At 38.1% G+C, this 24,054-nt stretch overlaps 1 protein-coding gene across 2 annotated transcripts in view; it reads right to left on the reverse strand.

The window, feature by feature from the left end:
• The window catches only part of SNCA (synuclein alpha), a 347,772-nt gene that overhangs the window by 146,710 nt on the left and 177,008 nt on the right, over nt 1-24,054 (reverse strand). Inside the window, exons 4-6 of one of the 2 annotated variants that reach the window (XM_081594680.1) lie at nt 12,115-12,233; nt 5,876-5,999; nt 1,942-2,133 (exon numbers count right to left, since the gene is read on the reverse strand). The gene's annotated coding sequence lies outside the window, so the exon portion shown is untranslated. The remainder of the gene's footprint in view (nt 1-1,941; nt 2,134-5,875; nt 6,000-12,114; nt 12,234-24,054) is intronic. The other variant, XM_081594657.1, reaches the window with a different exon arrangement.

Below are 24,054 nucleotides of genomic sequence, written 5' to 3' on the forward strand. Positions count from 1 at the left end.
AAAAAAAAAAATCTCTCTGGCTTCTTCACTCAGCCTAATATTTGGTCATTCATGTTTTTGCATGAACCAGTAGTATTTATTGCTTTCAATTGTTTCTGTTTATTACTGCCAATAATAGTGTTTTGCATTATGATGCATCACAACTAGTTATTTAATATATTTAGTACATATTTAATATTCAATTATGATATATATATAGTTAACAGACACCTTCTTGAGTAGTCAAAGGAAGAATAAAGTAACAGATATTTTAGACTCTGTGCAGACCAATGAGAGGATTATTTTTTAGGCCCTGTGAAGACCAATAAGAGAAGTATTTTGGAGCAGTTGTTGCATTTTTCTACTTCTTACAGCATTATATGATTCCACATCTTTCTGTGTTACATTATGGTTGGCAAAAGACTAATGTATGATCATTTAATCATAACAAATGGTTAAGTTAAGTTTTATCATGTAACTTTTGTAGTCAGGGAATCTAAGGCTCAAAGAATTTTGATAAAAGGTAGAAATTGCATAGCTTTTAAGTGGCAGAGCTGACATAAGCCAGCAGGAACTATTACAAAAAGCCAGTTGTCTCGTGAACTGGCAGTACTCTCTGGTACCTTACTCTCTGGGCATGGGATAGGGTGGGAGGTAAAAGGTGAGACCCAGTTCTGTTAGAAACAGCCTTTGAATTTGGATATGACCTTAGAAATCAAGGAGAGTTTCTGTTCCAAAACATTGCCTTCATATTTGAAATGTTGCCATTCCTATATTAGTAATTATAGGAGAAGTTGATTTCTCATCAACCACAAAAAATAAAATTATAAAATTATAATTAAATCAAAATTATAAAATAATTTTTTGCCATTTAAAACTTTGAGTTTATGTTTTACTCCTCTTTTCATCCCTTAAAGTGCCTTGAACACAGTAAACATTCAATAAACTTTTAGTTACTGGTGATATCAGTAGTGACATTTCTTATATTCTACCTGTATTCTATGAGCTGAGTATTCCTAAGGAGGCAGAGCAACTCAAGCACAAAGAAGGGAACTGGACGTTATTAAAGGGTTGTTTTGGTTTGTTTTTTTTCACTTTCATCATTAGTTTACAACATAGCCTTGAGATAATTTTTAACTATTAGAATATAATTTAAAAACTTAAACTAAAAAAATTTAACTAATTGAATGACTTGACCCTCACAAGGAATATGGAAGGATAACCTGTTGGGAGGCATTACTGACTGTATGTTTTGTTAATGACTACACTCATGTTTGTTTTACTCTTTGATAAATGAAATCTAGATATTTTGCTTCTTCCTAATAAGACTGTTTGAGTTGAATAATTTGGCTTAAGAGTAACATTCTATGAAATGCATGGTTAATCTAAACTCTCTGTTTTAGCATCAAACAAGTGAATTTTTAGGTGTGCCATGTGGTAAGCTTGAACTACAAAGTGAAATGACATGAAAAATAAGGAAGCTTCAGTGACTATAAATGAAAGGAAGGATAAGAATTGATTTAATGTGTTTCAGTAAGGAAAATGCAATCTTTACTATCTCTGAATGATTTTATTCTATATTTGTTGTGAACACAAGGAACAATGTAATGTCAATTCTTGGGCCACTTGTTTCTTATTCTGTCTGCACCTTCCTCTCGTCTTCTGGAGATGTATGAAAAACAGGAGGTAGTGAGATCTTGGTAGGCTTCTTTTCTATTTCACAGTGGGTACAGAAGGGAAAGCCTAATGCATCCAGTTGGGATGGCATTGTGTGTGGTACTGGAAAAGGTTGCACTTGAGACAAGGCAGTAGAGTTACTACAAAGAGATATAAAAAGAAATAAAGAAAGGGTTTAAAGTCCAAAGAATATTATCTGATTTAACACTGTGTAAAACTTTGTGTTGTTTCTACAAGGTCATATACAGCAAAAAATAAACTAAAAAAAACTAAATGCACTCATACTCAGTCGTGTCCAATTCTTTGTGGTCCCATGGACTATATCCTGTCAGGCTCCTCTGTCCACGGGGTTTCCCAGGCAAGAATATGGCATGGATTTCCATTTCCTACTCCAGAGGATCTTCCTGGCCCAGGGATTGAACCTGCATCTCTTATGTCTTCTGCATTGGCAGAAAGGTTCTTAACCATCAGCGCCACCTGGGAAGCCCAAAAAACAATGGACATTTATTCTAGCACAATGTCATTTATCATATTTATAAATATTATAGTATATCCTCATTAATGTTGAATGACCATAAATTGTGACCACAAGAAATGCCATATGAAATATGTAAAATTCAATTGGATATCATTTTAAATATCCTTGTGATTTTGGTGCTAAGAATATTAAGACATACAAGATTCAAAATTAAAAACTTCAAAACTAGATAGAAAAGATTGTTTAAATATTTGGCGATCTAAAAGTTCAATTAGATGGCCAGCAGACACATGAAAAGATGCTCAGTATCATGAATTCTTAGAGAAATACAAATCAAAACCACAATGAGGTATCATCTCTCACCAGACAGAATGACCATCATCAAAAAGTCTATAAATAATAAATGCTGGAAAGGGTGTACAAAAAGGGAACTCTCCTAAGCTGGTGGTGGGAATGTAATTTGGTGCAGCCACTATGCAGAACACTATGGAGATTTCTTTAAAATATAGAGTTACCATATGCTCCAGTAATTCACTCCTAAAGCAAAAAGATAAGAAAACACTAATTCGAAAAGATACATGCATCTTAATGCTCATAGCAGCAATATTTACAATAGCTAAGACACCTCAATGCCCATCCACATATATATGCAATGGGATACTCAGCCATAAAAATTAATGAAATAGTGCCATTTGCAGCTACATGGATGGATCTGGAAATTATCATATTAAGTGAAGTCAGACAAATATATGATATCACTTATATGTGGCATCTAAAAAAATGATATAAATGAACTTATTTATGGAAGAAACAGACTCACAGACATAGAAAACAGGCTTATGATTATCAAAGGGTGAAGATAGAGGGAGGGATAAATTGGGAATTTGAGATTAACATATACACACTACTACCTAGGAATAAACCTACCTAAGGAGACAAAAGATCTGTATACAGAAAACTATAAGACACTGATAAAAGAAATCAAAGGCAACATAAACAGACTGAGAGATATACCATCTTCTTGGATTGGAAGAATCAATACTGTGAAAATGACTATACCACCCAAAGCAATCTACAGATTCAATTCATTCCCTATCAAATTACTAAAGGCATTTTTCACAGAACTAGAACAAAACCTTCCACAGTTCATATGAAAACACAAAAGATCCGAATAGCCAAGGCAATCTTCCAAAAGAAAAATGGAGCCAAAAGAATCAACCTTCCTGACTTTAGACCATACTACTAAGCTACAGTCATCAAGACAGTACTGTACTGGCACAAAACAGAAATATAGGCCAATAGAACAAGACAGAAATCCCAGAGATAAACCCACACACCTATGGGCACCTTATCTTTGACAAAGACAAGAATATACAATGGAGACGAGACAGTCTCTTCAATAAGTGGTGCTGGGAAAACTGGACAGCTACATATAAAAGAATGAAATTAGAACACTTCCTAACACCATACACAAAGATAAACTCAAAATGGATTAAAGACCTAAATGTAAGACCAGAAACTGCAAAACTCTTCGAGGAAAACCTAGGCAGAACACTCCTTGACATAAATCAAATCACGATCCTCTCTGACCCACCTCCTAGAGTAATGGTAATAAAAACAAAAAATAAACAAATGGGACCTAATTAAACTTAAAGGCTTCTGCACAGCAAAGGAAACCATGACAAGCTGAAAAGATAACCCTCAGAATGGAAAAAAAAATAGTTTCAAATTAAGCAATTGAGAAAGGATTAATCTCCAAAATACATGAGCAGCAAAATACACAAACTCAGTATCATAAAAACAAACAACCCAATCAAAAAGATGAGCAGAGGACATAAATAGACATTTCTCCAGAGAAGACATACAGTTGGCTAATAAACACATGAAAAAGTGCTCAACATCACTTATAATTAGAGAAATGCAAATCAAAACTACAATGAGGTATTACCTCACACTGGTCAGAATGGCCATCATCAAATTTCTACATACAATAAAATCTGGAGAGGATACGGAAGAGAGCCCCTTTGTACGGTTGGGGAAATGTAAATCGATACAGCCACTATGAGAATAATATGGAGATTTCTTTTTAAAAAACTAGGAATAAAAATACCATATGACCCAGCAATCCCACTACTGGGCATATACCCTGAGAAATCCACAATTCTGAAAGACACATGTACCCCAATGTTCACTGCAGCACCATTTATAATAGCCAGGACATAGAAGCAACCTAGATGTCCATTGACTGATGAATGGATAAAAAAGTTGTGATACATATATACAATGGAATATTACTCAACCATAAAAAGGAATGAATTTGAGACAGTTCTGGTGAGGTGGATGAAACTAGAGCCTGTTATAGAGAGTGAATTAAGTCAGAAAGAGAAAAACAAACATCATGCATTAAGGCATATAAATGGAATCTAGAAAAATGGTACTGATGAACCTACTTGCAGGGTAGCAATAGAGACACAGACATAGAGAACAGACTTGAGGACAGAGCACGAGAAGGAAAGGGTGGGACGAATTGAGAGAGTAGCACTGAAACATACACATTACCATACACTTTATACAAACATACACATTATAGATGGCCAGTGGGAATTTGCTCTATGACACAGGGAGCTCAAATCTGCTCTGTGACAACCTAGAGGGATGGGATGGGGTGGGGGGATGGGAGGAAGTTTCACGTGGGAAGGAATTTATGTATACCTATGGCTGATTCATGTTGAAATATGGCAGAAACCAACACAACATTGTAAAGCAATTATCCTCCAATTAAAAATAAATTTAAAAACTTACATGACTGTATCTACTGTATAGCATAAGAAACTATATTCAATTTCATGTAATAATCTATAAAGAAAAAATCTGTAAAAGAATGTATATATTCTGTATCACTTTGTTGTAACTTGAAACACTAGTCAAAAAATGTTTTAATTATAAATGAAACAAACAAAAAATAAAATGCTTTAGTGCTAGAAGGGAAAATGTATTTATGAACTCAAGCTATGCATAAACATGGTAGACTTCAGAAAGTAGAGGTACTGGGTACAAGTTAAATGCAGGGACTTACCTAGGCTCTTCTACTTTGTAGCCTGACTGAGAGCAAGTATCCATACTCTCTAACCTCTAATTTTTGTTTATCTGTAAAATGGGGATTATATCTTACAACTATTGTAAGGAATAAATAATAGACTTAGCAAAGAATCAAGCACAGTGGAATCTCTCAATACAAGTAGCCATTATTATTATCTGGCCACTAGGTTTCAGGGTGCTCTAGGAAAAACTTTTTTTCATTGCAATAGTTTTCGATATTATTTCCAGCCCTCTGCAACTTCCCCTCCCCCACAAAACAGATGAGGTATCTGATGCCTCCCCATCAATAACATTGACTTATTATGGCAGGTAAAATATTTCCAGCCTGGGACAGAAGTTGTAGGGGGATTAAAGACATTGTTAGTGGTCATTAGATGAAAATCTGCCAGTATCTTTTGTCTCTCCTTAATGCATAGATTACAATAACAACATCACTCATGGCAATTTGTTTCAGGAGACTGAATAAATATAGTAATAGAAATATTTTGCTTTCTTTATTGACAGTTTTACATTCTTGGAATCTGGTTTCTTTAAAAGGGTGGTGGCTGAGTTCTATATGAATTATGTTAATTTTCCAAGGGAGAAAAATAAAATGAAACAACAAATGGAGTTCCAAGTTTGACAGACTCATTGTGACAGTACCTCTGAAAGGCTTCAGAATGAATATCCAGTTCAGAGATAAACTCAGCCTCTAATGTTCCAGGTGAGTGAAGAATGGACAGACTGATGAGACAGTGACAGATCGACTTATACTTTTCAACAGCATCTGTGTGCAGAAAGGCAGAAAATAAATGGATAAAAAAGCATTTCATGGGAATTTATAATTTGTGTGTGTGTGTGTATGTGTGTGTGTGTGTGTCGTGTTTTAAATTGAAATGTAATGCCCTTGTAAGAAGAGAAATCATAGCAAATTAGCAAAATGAGTACATTTCTTATAATATTGTAATTATCTGGGCATCTGATATATTTTCTTTTGAAGACAATTTGACAATATGAAGTGGCATTTAAGAAATTTCCTTCAACACTATAAAAAACACATCACTAATATTTTGAAAGCTTGTTATCCCACCTAAAATTGGAGAATTTGTAAGAGAGTAAGATAAGAAAATGAGAATAAATTATTTCTTAATGGTACTTGATAAATACATTAACATCAAAACATATTCACGTAAATAAATACAAATTTGTTACATCATTTGCCTAAAATATTATAATGTATCGTATATTTAATCAGTTGTCTATTTTTAACTTTTTATTTTTTATTTTTATAAGCATAATGACAATTTTTCTAATATCGTCACAAAAGTAGAATAAAAACTTATCTATATATTCAGTCTAATAATTTTTCATATACAAAGTATTATGAATGAGTTCCTTTTAAATCAACTTCTCTATAGTAAAATATGATTGTTCTTTAAGTCACAGATTCTTTTCTGAGTCTATTTTTAGTTAAGTTTCTCTTAACTTTCCTCCTTAATCTATTGTACTAAATGTTTTTTGTTTCTGTTTTCAGGTTAGGCTAAGAAGAAACACCTAGTAAATTCCAGGGTACCACAAAGAATGAGTTTTTTAATAGAACTGGGATAATTTGGAAATGGTTAAAAAATAAAGTTGTGTATTTTTATTTTTAAATTACCAAAAGTTAAAATGCAAAAACAGACCTGCTTAAATATGTAAATCTCCAATTTCCACAGGATACCTGACTAGATGTTTCACATGTCACATGACTACATACTCAAATCACAAGTATAAGAAAGAAAAAATAGCATTCAAACATCTTCACATAGTGCAACCATCAATAAGAAAAACTGACTCATGTAAAAATCTAATTGATAGTAATTACTTAAGGGTGTGCAGCTGATTTTCAGATAAGGAAGTAGTGTATACATACCAGATCATCAACATGTTGACAAAAGAATTTTGTTGTTTGGTCACTAAGTCATTGTTGAGGTCCTTTAATGGACTGGAACCTAGTGGTACGGAGTCGACGATAATAAAATAAAGAAAGGAAAGAAGGCAAGAGGCTGATATTCTCTGGTTTACACAGGGTGGAAGTGGCAACCCACTCCAGTGTTCTTGCCTGGAGAATTCCAGGGACAGGGGAGCCTGATGGGCTTCCATTTATGGGGTCGCACAGAGTCGGACACGACTGAAGCGACTTAGCAGCAGCAGCAGCAATATAACTCTAAGGCAAAGAGTTAGCACCATCTACGTAGGCTCAGGGCGCCCTCTCCAGGAGGTCTTGAAAGCCCGGGCAATTAAGTACACACAGCGGACCCCTGTGCTCCATAGAAGCAGTCTGAATGAGAGAGAGAGAGAGAGAGATGAAGAAAGACATGGGGACCAATGTTCTGATGGAACAAAGGCGTTTATTCAACATATTGTGGGCATATATATACTGTCTTACAAGATAGATTTTCTCAGTAGAGATAAGGATCAAAAATCTTACAAGTCATCCAGGAAACCTGAGGCTAGAATCAATCTCAAAGAGAGGGGGTTGTAAATAGTTCCTTTCCATATCAGAAGGGAATAGTGTTGTAAATGGTTACTTTTCACCGTATGGAAAAGCTAATGAAGGAAATGCATAGATTCCTATTATTCCTGGGAACCCCTTGCAGCCCCTCTCGCATCTGCATTCAGGAGCTAATAAGGAACAAAGGATTTATGCAAGACCGAAAACAGCACACAGGAAGCCTCCTGTTAAATGCTTCCTGGCAAGTCATGTCCAAATCTTTTGTAACCCCATGGACTGTAGCCCATCAGGTTCCTCTGTCCATGGGATTTCCCAGGCAAGACATATATATATATATATATATATATATATATATATATATATATATATATATGTCTGTGTGTAATGAAAAGAGTTGTTTAGCAAAAGTGTATTTAAACTAGTGCACTGCTTTTCTTTAAGTTTAGAACCTTGACTAAGGATAGTGCCAATGGTGAGGGTCCCCTATCTTTATTACAAAGCTTTGGGATGCATCTTGCAATGGTACACAGAGAGTTATCTGGAGATGAGCAGAGGTTCACAAGCATCGAGTATTATAATGGCTAAATTGATGGTGACTGCAGCCATGAAATTAAAAGATGCTTGCTCCTTGGAGGAAAAGTTATGACCAATCTAGACAGCATATTAAAAAGAAGAGACATTACTTTGCCAACAAAGGTCCGTCTAGTCAAAGCTATGGTTTTTCCAGTAGTCATGTATGGATGTGAGAGTTGGACTATAAAGAAAGTTAAACACTGAATAACTGATGCTTTTGAACTGTGGTGTTGCAGAAGACTCTTGAGAGTCCCTTGGACTGCAAAGAGATCCAACCAGTCCATCCTAAAGGAAATCAGTCCTGAATATTCATTGGAAGGACTGATGCTAAAGCTGAAGCTCCGACACCTGATGGGCATCTGATGCAAAGAACTGACTCATTTGAAAAGACCCTAATGCTAAGAAAGATTGAAGGCGGGAGGAGAAGGGGACCACAGAGGATGAGATGATTAGATGGCATCACTGACTCAATAGACATGAATTTGAGCAAGCTCCGTGAGTTGGCGATGGATAGGGAAGCCAGACGTGCTGTAGTCCATGGGGTCACAAAGAGTTGGACATGACTGAGCAACTGAGCTGAACTGAAACAGGACCTAGCAGAGTGGCAGAGGAGAGCAGTAGTGAAGCAAGGCAAGTGCTTTTCTTCACTGTGAAGAGGGTCAGCATCTCAGAGACTGCTCCTCAAGGTAAAACATCTAGACGGAGTCACTTGTCCCTTTCAGAGAGAGAAGCATGCTCTCTAATTCCTACACAAACCAGAGGACACTGCAGAACATATACACTATTGATTCCTGCTTTACTAACCAGTTGGAAACATCCATGGAATTATTTTTACAAGATATTTTTCTCTATTAAAGCATTGGGTTTTTCTTTATTAAAGCATTTGGCCTGGATGATTTATACACTCATGATCACTATAATCCTACTTCTCAAAATTTCTTTCACATTTTTCTTCTCCCCAAGGAAAAATACATGAATTTAACACCTTTCAGAGTAGAGCTTAATTGCATGGAAAGAATGTTATACCTTTTGGAGTGCTAATTAGAGGCGATAATATTACGACAAGTCTCATCTAAAATTCTTTCAAATTATTCTATCAGTGTTGGAATGTTGTTGAGTGTCTGCATGCTTGCCAAATGTGCAAATTTATTTTTTCTGTGATTTAGAGACAGTATCATGAGGAAATTTCGCATATGTGAACTGTGTATTCTGATTGACATATTGAGACCTTTAATGAAGGTAAAGAGAAATACAGAAAACTCTGTGAATACGTAGAAGATAGGATGCAGAAGCTTTACATAATTAGGGGGACTGTCATCTAGTCAAGATTTTTCTTTCCCTCTTTTCACCCTAACCTTTCTCTCTTTCAGTTTTGTCTTTTGATTTCCCATGCCTTTCTCTCTCTAATACAGGTCGTCCTTTACCAAGGCACTATCAGCTAGTAGAATTAATATCCCAAGTGTTATGGGCTGAATCTTGTCCCTTCCAAACACATATGTTAAAGTCCTAACCTGTAGGATTTCAGAATATGACTGACATTCAAAAGACCATCTTGAAAGTAGCAGTTAAGTGAGGTCATTGACTTGGGCTTGATTCGGTATAACTGGTGGCCTGATTAGAAGAGGAGTTTAGGATAAAAAGACACACTCAGAGAAGACAGTGTGATGACTCCAGGAGAAGACAGTCAGCTACAACGAAGGAGAGAGACCTTTGTTGGAAGCAACCCTGCTGACACATTGATCTCAGGCTTCTAGCCCCAGAATTAAAAAAAATAAATTTGTTATTTAAGACATCCAGTCTGTGGCACTTTGTTATGGTAGTTTTAGAAAATGTATGCTTCAGAATGCTAGTTTTAGTTTCAAATAAAACTATGTAGCTACACAATGAGCCTTGTCATCATACTTTCCTGAGGAAATCTGAAATTTGTAGAAGCTATGTGACTGGCTCAGGATTAACTAACCAGTATTACTCCAGTAGATGATGGGGAGGCTATAGTTTTCCTGCAGATACTAATCCCTTTGTCTACTCTCTCATAATTAAATATGCCAGGAAATAAAATATGTACAATTAACACCAGCCCATCTCCTCCTTCATAAGTGTTTGTCTTGTACTTTATAGGCTTCAGAGAGTAGAGAACAAAATCTGGGGGTGGAGAACAAAAGCTGGCACTATGAATAATTTTAAATAAATATGCACAACCAAAAGTAACATTCTGAAGCTTGAATTTAAGGTTCTAAATCCATTCTAACCAATATCATATGACTTACTATCTCATCCTTGATTATTTAAAAAGGTGTGGTGAACAGGTTAACCTAAAAATTATTGGTGTATTAAACGGTATGTGACTGAGAATTTGAAGACGTGAATTATAATCAGGTTATAAGGAATGTCTGAATTTACCACCCTTATAATGAGCTAAAATATCAAAAGCATCCATTAACTCTTAAACTTCCTACCCTACAGCATTTTCATTTCCAAACTGCCCAGACAACTCAATAGAAGGTGGACATGTTGACTACTAAATAGGTTGTAGAAGATAGACAGCATCATTTATATTCTAAGGGATTCATCTTTTACATGTATCTTTCTCTGCCTTGAAATTCTGATTGTGAACCTATGTGTTATTAAATATTCAGTACATAAAATTGCTATTTATTGAACAAATGGGGGCCACTCTTTTTTTATATTTGGTGCCTAGCATGTGTCCAGGTCACTCAGTCTCTCCTTGAATTTCATTGTTTACTTCTGCAGGAAACTATTTACTTACCCAAGGGAATCCTGTGAGGACTAGGGTTCTGCTTTAATTTTGACAGTATTTATTTTGAAAACCTGGCAATTTTCTCCAAAATCTTCCAAAAGGCAGAGTGCTGCATTCATGAGAAGATTTAAATGCTATTTTGATTTTGATTCACAATGTTATTCCAAAAATTATTACAAAAATGCAAATCAAAACAACGAGATATTACTTCACATGTGTCCGAATGGTTATAATCAAAATATCTTCAAATGTTGAAGAGGATGTGGAGAAAAGGGAACCCTTGTACACTCTTGCTGGGAATGCCAATTGTTGCAGCCGCTATGGAAAAGAGTACGGAGCTTCCTGAAAAAAACTAAAAATAGAACTTCCATATGAGCTAGCAGTTCTAATCCTAGGTATATATCTGGAAAAACAAAAAACAGTAATTTGAAATAATCATGCCCCTATGCAAGATGGGGCTTCTTGCTGGCTCAAACGGTAAAAAATCTGCCTGCAATGTGGGAGACCTGGGTATGATCCCTGGATCAGGAAGATCCTCTGGAGAAGGGAGTGGCTACCCACTCCAGTATTCTTGCCCAGAGGATTACGTAAACAGAGGAGTCTGGTGGGCTCCAGCCCATGGGATCGCAAAGAGTGGGACATGTCTGAGCATCTATCACTTCCACTTTCAATGTTCATAGCATCACTATTTGCAAAAGTCAAGATATGGAAACAATTCAAGTGGCCATCAACAGACAAATAGATAAGATTAATGATTAATAAGTTTAATAAATTATATATATAATAGAATATTTCTCGGTCATTAAAAGTAATGAAATATCATTATTTGCAGCAATATGGATGGGCCTAGAGAATATTATGCTTAGTGAAATAAGTCAAACACTGTATGATATCACTCGGAGAAGGCAACGGCACCCCACTTCAGTACTCTTGCCTGGAAAATCCCATGGACGGAGGAGCCTGGTAGGCTACAGTCCATGGGGTCGCTAAGAGTCGGACACGACTGAGCGACTTCACTTTCACTTTTCCTTTTCATGCACTGGAGAAGGAAATGGCAACCCACTCCAGTATTCTTGCCTGGAGAATCCTAGGGATGGCGGAGCCTGGTGGGCTGCCATCTATGGGATCGCACAGAGTCAGACACGACTGAAGCGACTTAGCAGCAGCAGCAGTATGATATCACTTATATGTAGAATCTAAAAAATAATACAAATGATGAATATATACGCAAAACAGAAATGAGCTCACAGATATGGAAGATATTCTAGTGGTTATCAATTAGGAGAGGGAAGTAGATGGGGCAAATTAAGAGTACTGGATTGAGAGATACAAACTACTAGGTACAAAATAGATAAAGACCAAGGATATATTGTAAAGTAGAGACAGTTATGTCTATTATTTTATAATAACTCAATGGACTATAATCGGTACATATACTGAATTATTGTGCTATATACCTGAAATTAATATAACATTATAAATCAACTATACTTCAATAAAAATATTATATCATTCTAGTTTGGTTATTTAATATTTTTATTAGAATAAGACTGGTTGAGTCATTTAAATTCTTTCCCTTTCCTTATTCAGGTTTCTATTTTTTGTTTTTATTATTCTTACTCTCCTATTAATAAAACAAACTTATTCAGATGATAAAATTGTCTATTTTTGTAAGATGAAGAAACTTGTCAGAATACGAAAGAACAACTATGAAGAACTCACTCATCTTTGTTCATTCTTTTTACCTAGATGTTGGATTATTTCCCAGACTCAGTTCTACATCCATCAATCCTAGCAATAACACTTTTCAATGACAGAATTACTGGAAACTTTGAAAAGAAAATGAAACGTGAGAGCTGTCATCCAGTAGCATGTAGATTCATGGAATCTTTTGGGAAAAATTGGAATACTCTGCTTATTGTGTTAATTTTAGACTATATTTCTCGAATTTCCTGTCCTTCCAACTATGGTAGAATGTGCTTTGTATTCTGCTGTGTATATTCAGCAACAAAACTGTGATTCACGTGAAACTTTGAAATGCAGCCTCATAGGTGCTGAAAGAGGCACCAGGAACAGAGAAGATTGTGGAAGCAGGAAAAATTTTGGCAACATGAAGGGCTAGTGTCTTTATATACTAAATTGTATACTTATGTGCCTAATCAAATCACTATCATATTTTCCATCATTGGATACAGTAAACAGAGGAGCTTGATTTTAACACTGGGCAGATTCATCATATAGGACTCTGCTGTATGATTAAATCACCAAAGTGGAGTATATGTGTAGTAGATAAATAATAATAATTTATAATAATTTTTGTCATTTTAAAGATTCTTAAAAGAAGATATATCTCATTAATAAATATTTAGTTTTGATAAAAAGTAATAATTTATCAGAGTTAATGCTAACTTTACCACTAGACCCTCATATTGGGTAATCAATTGAACAAGTGATGATACTTCAACAATTCTCAGATTGTATTTACATCAAGATATTTAACATTGAATTGAAAATTATATGACAATATTAATTTACTTTCCACTAACAACAGATATTCAATTATTTGTTGGTGGAGTATTACCAAAAAAGTACACATTAATACCTGGGTATTTGCTGAACAGCGATGGAGAGAAAGATTTGGTTAAACTTATGAAATGTCACCCTGCCAGTTACAAAGCTACAAAGTTGTTAAGTCCAAGTTTATTTTTCCTTTCTTTTCTCTCTGCTACTGGGGTTGGGATCCAGAAACCATGTTCCTTTGCTTGCTGACTGTTTGGATTCTGCCAAATGAGGACCTTAGAGGTATAGTAGAAAGAGGGGGAAGGAACCTGATCCTTTTTACCTGATGGCTGTGGTCATTGACATCCAATTCCAGTCATCTTCCCATTCCAGCAGCAGCAACTGGTCCTCATCACTATTTTCATTCTTACTTTCTAGAACCAATCTCATTGCTCCCCTCAGGGTTTCCAAAACCAGGAGGGCAGCACCCTCTCCTTGGATATCTGAGGTCCTACTAGGGACTCCTCCTGGACTTATGAGTTATCAGCACCAGCTGTCTAGGCAGTGTTTCTTTCTCTGGGCTTGATTTCCTCATCAGATCCTTCTTTGTGGGTCTGATTGCAGCTCTGAGCTCCTGCCATTCCAGCACAAGCCTGGCAGCACCCTTCTTCGGGAGCATGAAAGCCAGCTCTACAGGAGGCCTGCTTCCAGACTTTAGGTTTCCATAATAACCCCAACCTTTGACCTTCGTTGCCCCAGTCTCAGCAGCAATATCTACTTTTGTACTTAGTAATCTTTGTGTTATCCTATTATGTCCTTTTTCCGTCCTTCAATACTATTTAAACAGTTCTTACATTAAATTTCCTGCATTGAAAATCAACCGTTGTTCCAGTTTTCACTAAAACTTTATTGATTGACTGAGTGATTTAGGTAAATAAAACAAAGTTAAGACTATTCTGATCTAGTGAAAGTAAAACTTTAGAATAATTCACAAAAAGTTTATCTTAGGAACATAAAAAATAGATTTAATAAACCAAGGTTTTTAGGTTATTGTTCTTATTTAACACCTAAAATAATTAATATTAAACATATTAATTATTCAAACACACAATAATTTAATATTTTTAATATCATTTTTGTAGTTCTTTCAATAAGGCAAGAAAAAGTAAACTTTAGTCTCTGCCTCAGTAACTGATTTAAAAATTTGAATTAGGATATGGATGAAAAGTTTAATTCTTTTAGAATTTCACAGTGGAAATTCTGTAATCACATCAATGTATAGAATTATGTTTTACTATTCCTAAACGAAAGTCTGAAAACTAACAGTCTCACTATCTAGTATGTGTGTGTGTGTTAGTCACTCAATCGTGTCCAACTCTTTGCAACCCTGTACACCATATGCAGTCCACCAGGCTCCTCTGTCCATGGAACTTTTTAAGCAAGAACACTGCAGTGAGTAGCCATTCCCTTCTCCAGGGGACCTTCCAGACCCAGGGATCGAACCCAGGTATCCCACATTGCAGGCAGATTCTTTATTGTCTAAGCCACCAGAGAAGCCCCACTGTCTAGTATAGCACAAGGATAATTTGACTGAGAACATGTTTTCTTCAAATCACAGATTAAAAAGTACTCAACATAGTTGCTTGCCTTTACCTACCTGGATATAAAACAAGAAAATGTACAGATTAAGAACTTGTCTCCTCTCATAAGGAGAAAGGAAGGAATAATATTTCTTGAACACTCACAGCAGGCAACATTCTCATTGCTTCATTATAACATTTAATCCTCACATTAAATTTTGAGGTATTAATCATTAGTCACTTTCTTTCTTTTACTTGGAACATGGAAACTGAGGAAACCGAGTCTTTAGAGAGCTTTAAGTCAGTCCTGGATTTGAACCAGATCTCCTGCCTCTAATCCCAGTGCTTTTTCTCTTGAATGCATTTCTAGCCTACTTGATAGTTAGTATAGTCATTACATGAAACAGTGGGTCCAATTTCTAGTTGCCAATATGAGTCACTTCTCTATTACATAACATTTTCACAATGCACAAAGTTATCAAACTGTCTATCCCAGGGGCACTTCCCATCTCCCTCCTACTTCCTCTTTTTCCCCCTTCTTGCTCTCCTCTCTTTCCACTTCTCAAATGTTTGTATTTAAAATCTGTGAAAAGCTTAAGAGTTGGTTTCCTACTAATGCATGGTTATGATTTTTTTAAATCTGGTAACATATAGCTTTGAAATATGTCTGTATATATTTGGACATATAAATATACACGCATGTCTAAAAATGTATGTATTTGTGGTGATCAGTAGGGATTCATAACTGCCATAATTTCCTCAGCTACACATGCGTGCTTAGTTGCGCTTGTGGAAACTCTTTGATTCTTTGAGACTCCATAAACTGGGGAAGCCCTTTCTCAGGTACATTAGTTTTTAAAATGGCCAATCTCACAGTAGATCCATTTGTCTTTTTTTGGCATACAGTCTAAATTAAAGTACATGATTATCATTAAGAATGCAAAATTAAATCCTCATTTATGTCTGAACATTTTGTCTAGTACCAATTTTTGTGAAAAATTTTAACTCATATTCTTTTCAGAAACAGTCAAGTTTGTTAATATATAGGTCTTATATTTCTTTAAACTGATTTTAGTAATTTAATAGATCCATTGCTCGAATGCTTCAGTAATATTACATATTTATTATTGTCCTTCTTTAAAATAACAAATTACTTTTTATTATTTACTGTTAAAACAGTTTAACTTTTAACATTCTTGAACTATGTCTTCAATTCTTTGAGATTCAAATTTTAAAAACATTGCGGTGTTTTCCACCTGATTTAACATTTGAACTTTCAGAGCTAGCAGGTGTTAAAAATCTCAAAGTGGCAAGAAGAGATTTGAAATGCATTAACAGTCAATGTTTACTTCAAATATGAACAACTCCCACAGGACAGACAGTGCCAGACAGTTTTCATCCTGGGAGTATGCTGAATTCAGAAGAACCAGCAGTAAAATATTGAGTTCATAATGCCAGACTTAAAGCTGGACCTTAAGTGATCAAAATGACAAATGGCCACTTCCAGTAACTTTCTCAGTAAACCTGAAATGTTCACAAGAATGAATAGCATTTCAAGTGGTTAAAGTAGGGTTTTTTCCCCCAAAGTAATAACTCCATATAAGACTATGGCTCAAGACCTCTCACAATGGTGTCATCACCAGGATAAGCAAGTATTTTTTCTCTTATCTACAAACACTTTCTTCCCCAAGCCTCATATCCAGTTGATATTGACCATCAGTAGATTATGCTGCTAGGATTAGGAGCAGTCCAGACCAGTTTATCAACCAGCCTTAAAAATGCACACACTGTTGCAAAGCTATATGCTTTAAGAAAAATAAACATGCACATGTTTAGAACTGTTAAACTGTTGCTACTCTGGCAAAATTTAATAGCTATTATTACCAACTGTAACCACCAGAAGGACCTAAATTGATAGTATTTACAAATTTATGTTTCATTGCAGGAAAGTGATACAATATAGCAAGAACATTAAAATAAGTATATTCATCACAGTCAAAGACTGTCTTCCAATAAGGGGCTCTGGGAGGTCAAGTGAGGTCTTCTATCATCGTTCCCTCTGTAAGGGCTGTCTACTGCCACTCTTGAATTAGGAACAACATACCTGGGCACAGAATTCCTCTGAACCAGAGAGTGTAATATGGAGTGTAGGCCAGGTTTCATATATTTTGCTGGTCATGTACGTTTATTCTTGTTATGTAACCATCAAGTCCCTTGGATAGCGAGGAGATCAAACCAGTCAGTCCAAAAGGAAATCAAATATTCACTGGAAGGACTGACTATTCACTGAAGGACTGAATATTCACTGGATATTCCAGTGAATATTCACTGGAAGGACTGATGCTGAAGCTGAAGGTCCAACCATTTGGCCACCTGATGTGAAGAGACTACTCATTGGAAAAGACCCTGATTCTGGGAAAGATTGAGGGCAATAGGAGAAGGGGGCAACAGAAGATGAAATGGTTGGATGGCATCACCAATACAATGGACATGAGTTTGTATAAACTGTGGGAGATCGTGAAGGACAGGGAAGCCTGGCATGTTGCAGTTCATGGGGTCGCAAAGAGTTGGACACACCTTAGCGACTGAACAACAACTATCCCCAATGACATAATTCTCTAGGGGTCTCACTGAGGCTAGGTGGAAATCATTGAATGCCTAGTTATTAACAAACAATACTGACAAGCTAATACAAACCCTCTGGAAACTTGTCTCATCCTCAGGATTATAGAACAATGCTACTTATCACCACATGTCATGCCTTACATAGGTATCAGGGACAGGGAGGTTGATCTCTTAATATAGCTCAACAAATAAGGCCAGTTCCAAGGCCATTGGAATTAGCTATTATGGGGCAAAGTTTTTATAAGAAATTAATGAAGCTTAGTGACTCACGTGCTCCCTCGCTGGTTCAAAAGAAGGACAGGAGCCCACAACTGACCTCTCTGAACTCCTTGTCAGGAAATAGTCATTGGCTCTGATGCTTTACTTATTTTAATGTTGTCATCATATTGTGTCACTTTCTTGAAATAAAACATTAATTTTTAAACATTATTCTTTTGGGTCCCCTAAGTTTTCTTCTTCAGCGCGGAGGCTGTGCAGCGCTGGAGTGGTGCAGTGAGGCGCTGGAGCAGCAGCCTTGCTGGGGTGGCCATGAAGAGATACCCCACAGCCAAGGTCAGGAGCAGTGTCAGCACTTCGCTGGAGCGCCATGAGGAGATATCCCACATTCAAGGGCAGAGAAACCCCAGCAAGATGGCAGGCGCTGGAGCAGCAGCTGCACGGTGCTGGACAAGCTGTGAGGAGATATCCCACGTCCAAGGGCAAAGGAGAAGCCCCAGCAAGTGGGTAGGAGGGGCGAATTCCTGTTTAGAATCAAACCCCATTCCCACCAGAGACGTTCAGAGGGCTCAAACAAACCTTGTGTGCACCAGGAACCCCAAAGAGACTGAGACAGAACTGTGTTTAAGCATCTCCTGTGAAGGTATGGGTCAGTAGTGGACTCTCACTGGGACAGGGGCTCTGGGTTCAGCAGACGTGGGTATGGCATAAGTCCTCTTGGAGGAGCTCGCCATTAAGCCCACCATAGAGCTGTCAGAACTTACACAGGACTAGGAAACAGACTCTTGGAGGGTACAAACAGAAACTTGTGTGTGCCAGGACCCAGGAGAAAGGAGCAGTGACCTCACAAGAGACTGACCCAGACTTCCTGGGAGTGTCCAGGAGTCTCCTGCAGAGGCATGTGTCCCACGGTGGTGGCCTGCTGTGGGGTGGGGGCAGTGACTGTAGTGATGTGTGCCTGGGATCTTTTGAAGGAGTTAGCCGTTATCTTCATTACCTCCACCATAGTTTGGCCCCAGGTAAATAGCAGGGAGGGAACACAGCTACACCCATCAACAGATAATTGGATTAAAAATTCACTGAGAATGGCCCCACCCATCAGAACAACACCCAGTTTCCCCCTCACTCAGTTTCTCCTATCAGGAAGCTTCCATAAGCCTCTTATCCTTCCCCATCAGAGGGCAGACAGACTGAAAACAACAATCACAAAAAACTAACCAGGCTGGGAGCCGGGGGTGGCGGCCGACAGGGGCGAGGCCCACGGGGGGCTGGGGCCAGCGGTGGCGGTGGCGAGAGAAATTATCCAAGGCCCAAGGTAAGAGAAACCCAAGTAAGACGGTAAGTGTTGCGAGAGGGCATCAGAGGGCAGACACACTAAAACTAAAATTAAAGAAAACTAGCTAATCTGATCACATGGACCACAGCCTTGTCTATGTCAATGAAACTAAGCCATGCTGTGTGGGGCCACCCAAGACGGATGGGTCATGGTGGAGAGGTTTGACAGAATGTGGTCCACTGGAGAAGGGCATGGCAAACCACTTCAGTATTCTTGCCTTGAGAACCCCATGAACAGTATGAAAAGACAAAAGATAGGACACTGAAAGATGAACTCCCCAGGTCAGTAGGTGCCCAATATGCTAATGGGGATCAGTGGAGAAATAACTCCAGAAAGAATGATGGGATGGAGCCAAAGCAAAAACGATACCCAACTGTGGATATGACTGGTGATAGACACAAAGTCCAATGCTGTAAAGAGCAATATTGCATAGGAACCTGGAATGTTAAGGCCATGAATCAAGGCAAACTGGAAGTGGTCAAACAGGAGATGGCAAGAGTGAACGTCGACATTATAGGAATCAGCGAACTAAGATGGACTGGAATGGGTGAATTTAACTCAGACGACCATTATATCTACTACTGTGGGCAAGAATCCCTTAGAAGAAATGGCGTAGCCATCATGGTCAACAAAAGAGTCCAAAATGCAGTACTTGGATGCAATCTCAATAACGACAGAATGATCTCTGTTTGTTTCCAAGGCAAACCATTCAATATCACGGTAATCCAAGTCTATGCCCCGACCAGTAATGCCGAAGAAGCTCATTGAACGGTTCTATGAAGACCTACAAGACCTTCCAGAACTAACACCCAAAAAAGATGTCCTTTTCATTATAGGGGACTGGAATGCAAAAGTAGGAAGTCAAGAAACACCTGGCATAACAGGCAAGTTTGGCCTTGGAGTACAGAATGAAGCAGGGCAAAGGCTAACAGAGTTTTGCCACGAGAACGCACTGGTAATAGCAAACACCCTATTCCAACAATGTAAGAGAAGACTCTAACGTGGACATCACCAGATGGTCAACACCGAAATCAGATTGATTATATTCTTTGCAGCCAAAGATGGAGAAGCTCTATACAGTCAGCAAAAACAAGACCAGGAGCAGACTGTGGCTCAGATCATGAACTGCTTAGTGCCAAATTCAGACTTAAATTGAAGAAAGTAGGGAAAACCACTAGACCATTCAGGTATGACCTAGATCAAATCCCTTATGAGTATACAGTGGAAGTGAGAAATAGATTTAAGGGACTAGACCTGATAGAGTGCCTGATGAACTATGGACAGAGGTTCGTGACAGTGTACAAGAGACAGGGATCAAGAAAATCCCCATGGAAAAGAAATGCAAAAAAGCAAAATGGCTGTCTGAGGAGGCCTTACAGATAGCTGGGAAGAGAAGAGAAGCGAAAAGCAAAGGAGATAAGGAAAGATATTCCCATCTGAATGCAGAGTTCCAAAGAATAGCAAGGAGAGATAAGAAAGCCTTCCTCAGCGATCAGTGCAAAGAAATAGAGGAAAACAACAGGTTGGGAAAGACTAGAGATCTCTTCAAGAAAATTAGAGATACCAAAGGAACATTTCATGCAAAGATGGGCTCGATAAAGGACAGAAATGGTATGGACCTAACAGAAGCAGAAGATATTAAGAAGAGGTGGCAAGAATACACAGAAGAACTGTACAAAAAAGATCTTCATGACCCAGATAATCACGATGGTGTGATCACTCACCTAGAGCCAGACATCCTGGAATGTGAAGTCAAGTGGGCCTTAGAAAGCATCACTACAAACAAAGCTAGTGGAGGTGATGGAATTCCAGTTGAGCTATTTCAAATCCTCAAAGGTGATGCTGTGAAAGTGCTACACTCGATACGCCAGCAAATTTGGAAAACTCAGCAGTGGCCACAGGACTGGAAAAGGTCAGTTTTCCTTCCAATCCCAAAGAAAGGCAATGCCAAAGAATGCTCAAACTACCGCACAATTGCACTCATCTCACATGCTAGTAAAGTAATGCTCAAAATTCTCCAAGCCAGGCTTCAGCAATACATGAACCGTGAACTTCCAGATGTTCAAGCTGGTTTTAGAAAAGGCAGAGGAACCAGAGATCAAATTGCCAATATCCGCTGGATCATCGAAAAAGCAAGAGAGTTCCAGAAAAACATCTATTTCTGCTTTATTGACTATGCCAAAGCCTTTGACTGTGTGGATCACAATCAACTGTGGAAAATTCTGAAAGAGATAGGAATACCAGACCATCTGACCTGTCTCTTGAGAAACCTGTATGCAGGTCAGGAAGCATCAGTTAGAACTGGATATGGAACAACAGACTGGTTCCAAATAGGAAAAGGAGTCCGTCAAGGCTGTATATTGTCACCCTGCTTATTTAACTTATATGCAGAGTACATCATGAGAAATGCTGGGCTGGAAGAAACACAAGCTGGAATCAAGATTGCCAGGAGAAATATCAATAACCTGAGATATGCAGATGATACCACTCTTATGGCAGAGAGTGAAGAAGAACTAAAGAGCCTCTTGATGAAGGTGAAGGAGGAGAGTGGAAAAGTTGGCTTAAAGCTCAACATTCAGAAAACTAAGATCATGGCATCTGGTCCCATCACTCCATGGGAAATAGATGGGGAAACAGTGGAAACAGTGTCAGACTTTATTTTTTTGGGCTCCAGAATCACTGCTGATGGTGACTGCAGCCATGAAATTAAAAGACGGTTACTCCTTGGAAGGAAGGTTATGGCCAACCTAGATAACATATTTGAAAGCAGAGACATTACTTTGCCAACAAAAGTCCGTCTAGTCAAGGCTATGGTTTTTCCAGTGGTCATGTATGGATGTGAGAGTTGGACGGTGAAGAAAGCTGAGTGCCGCAGAATTGATGCTTTTGAACTGTGGTGCTGGAGAAGACTCTTGAGAGTCCCTTGGACTGCAAGGAGATCCAATCAATCCATCCTAAAAGAGATCAATCCTGGGTGTTCATTGGAAGGTCTGATGTTGAACCTGAAACTCCAATACTTAGGCCACCTCATGCGAAGGGTTGACTCATTGGAAAAGACCCTAATGCTGGGTAGGACTGGGGGCGGGAGGAGAAGGGGACGACAGAGGATGAGATGGTTGGATGGCATCACCGACTCGATGAACATGGGTTTGGGTAGACTCCGGGAGTTGGTGATGGACAGAGAGGCCTGGCGTGCTGCAGTTCATGGGGTTGCAAAGAGTCGGACACGACTGAGCGACTGAACTGAACTGAACTGAACTGAACCAACCTGATCACATGGGGACAGCCTTGTCTAATTCAATGAAAGCGTGAGCCATGCCATGTAGGGACACAAAGACTGATTGATGCATATGGTGGAGAGTTCTGAAAAAAATGTGGTCCACTGGAGAAGAGAATGGCAAACCACTTCAGTATTCTTGCCTTGAGAACCCCATGAACAGTGTGAAAAGGCAAAAAGATAGGACACTGAAAGATGAACTCCCCAGGTCCATAGGTGCCCAGTATGCCACTGGTGATCAGTGGAGAAATAACTCCAGAAAGAATGAAGGGACAGAGCCAAAGCAAAAACAACACCCAGCTGTGAATGTGACTGGTGATAGAAGCAAAGTCCAATGTTGTAAAGAGCAATATTGCATAGGAACCTGGAATGTTAGGTCCATGAATCAAGGCAAATTGGAAGTGGTCAAACAGGAGATGGCAAGAGTGAACATTGACATTTTAGAAATCAGTGAACTAAAATGAACTGGAATGGGTGATGTAACTCAGATGACCATTATATCTATTACTGTGGCAAGAATCCCTTAGAAGAAATGGGATAGCCATCATAGTCAACAAAAGAGTCTGAAATGCAGTACTTGGATGCAATCTTAAAAATGACAGAATGATCTCTCTTCGTTTCCAAGGCAACCCATTCAATATCACAGTAATCCAAGTCTATGCCCTGACCAGTAATGCTGAAGAAGCTGAAGTTGAACGGTTCTATGAAGACCTACTAGACCTTCTAGAACTAACACCCAAAAAAGATGTCCTTTACATTATAGGGGACTGGAATGCAAAAGTAGGAAGTCAAGAAACACCTGGAGTAACAGGCAAATTTGACCTTGGAGTACAGAATGAAGCAGGGCAAAGGCTAATAGAGTTCTGCCAAGAGAATGCACTGGTCATAGCAAACATCCTCTTCCAACAACACAAGAGAAGACTCTACACATGGACATCACCAGATGGTCAACACCGAAATCAGAAGATGGAGAAGCTCTATACAGTCAGCAAAAACAAGACCGGGAGTGGACTGTGGCTCAGATCATGAACTTCTTATTGCCAAATTCAGACTTAAATTGAAGAAAGTAGGGAAAACCACTAGACCACTCAGGTACGACCTAAATTAAATCCCTTATGATTATACAATGTAAGTGAGAAATAGATTTAAGGGATTAGATTGGATAGACAGAATGCCTGCTGAACTATGGATAGAGGTTCATGACATTGTACAGGAAACAGGAATCAAGACCATCCCCAAGAAAAAAAAATGCAAAAAGGCAAAATGGCTGTCTGAGGAGGCCTTACAAATAGCTGTGTAAAGAAGATAAGGGAAAGGCAAAGGAGAAAAGGAAAGATATGCACATTTGAATGCAGAGTTCCAAAGAATAGAAAGGAGAGATAAGAAAGCCTTCCTCAGTGATCAATGCAAAGAAATAGAGGAAAACAATAGAATGGGAAAGACTACATATCTCTTCAAGAAAATTAGAGACACCAAGGTAACAT

This window comes from Giraffa tippelskirchi, chromosome 1 (assembly GCF_054371585.1).
Source record: "Giraffa tippelskirchi isolate mGirTip1 chromosome 1, T2T-mGirTip1v1.2.pri, whole genome shotgun sequence".
NCBI classification, from domain to species: domain Eukaryota; kingdom Metazoa; phylum Chordata; class Mammalia; order Artiodactyla; family Giraffidae; genus Giraffa; species Giraffa tippelskirchi.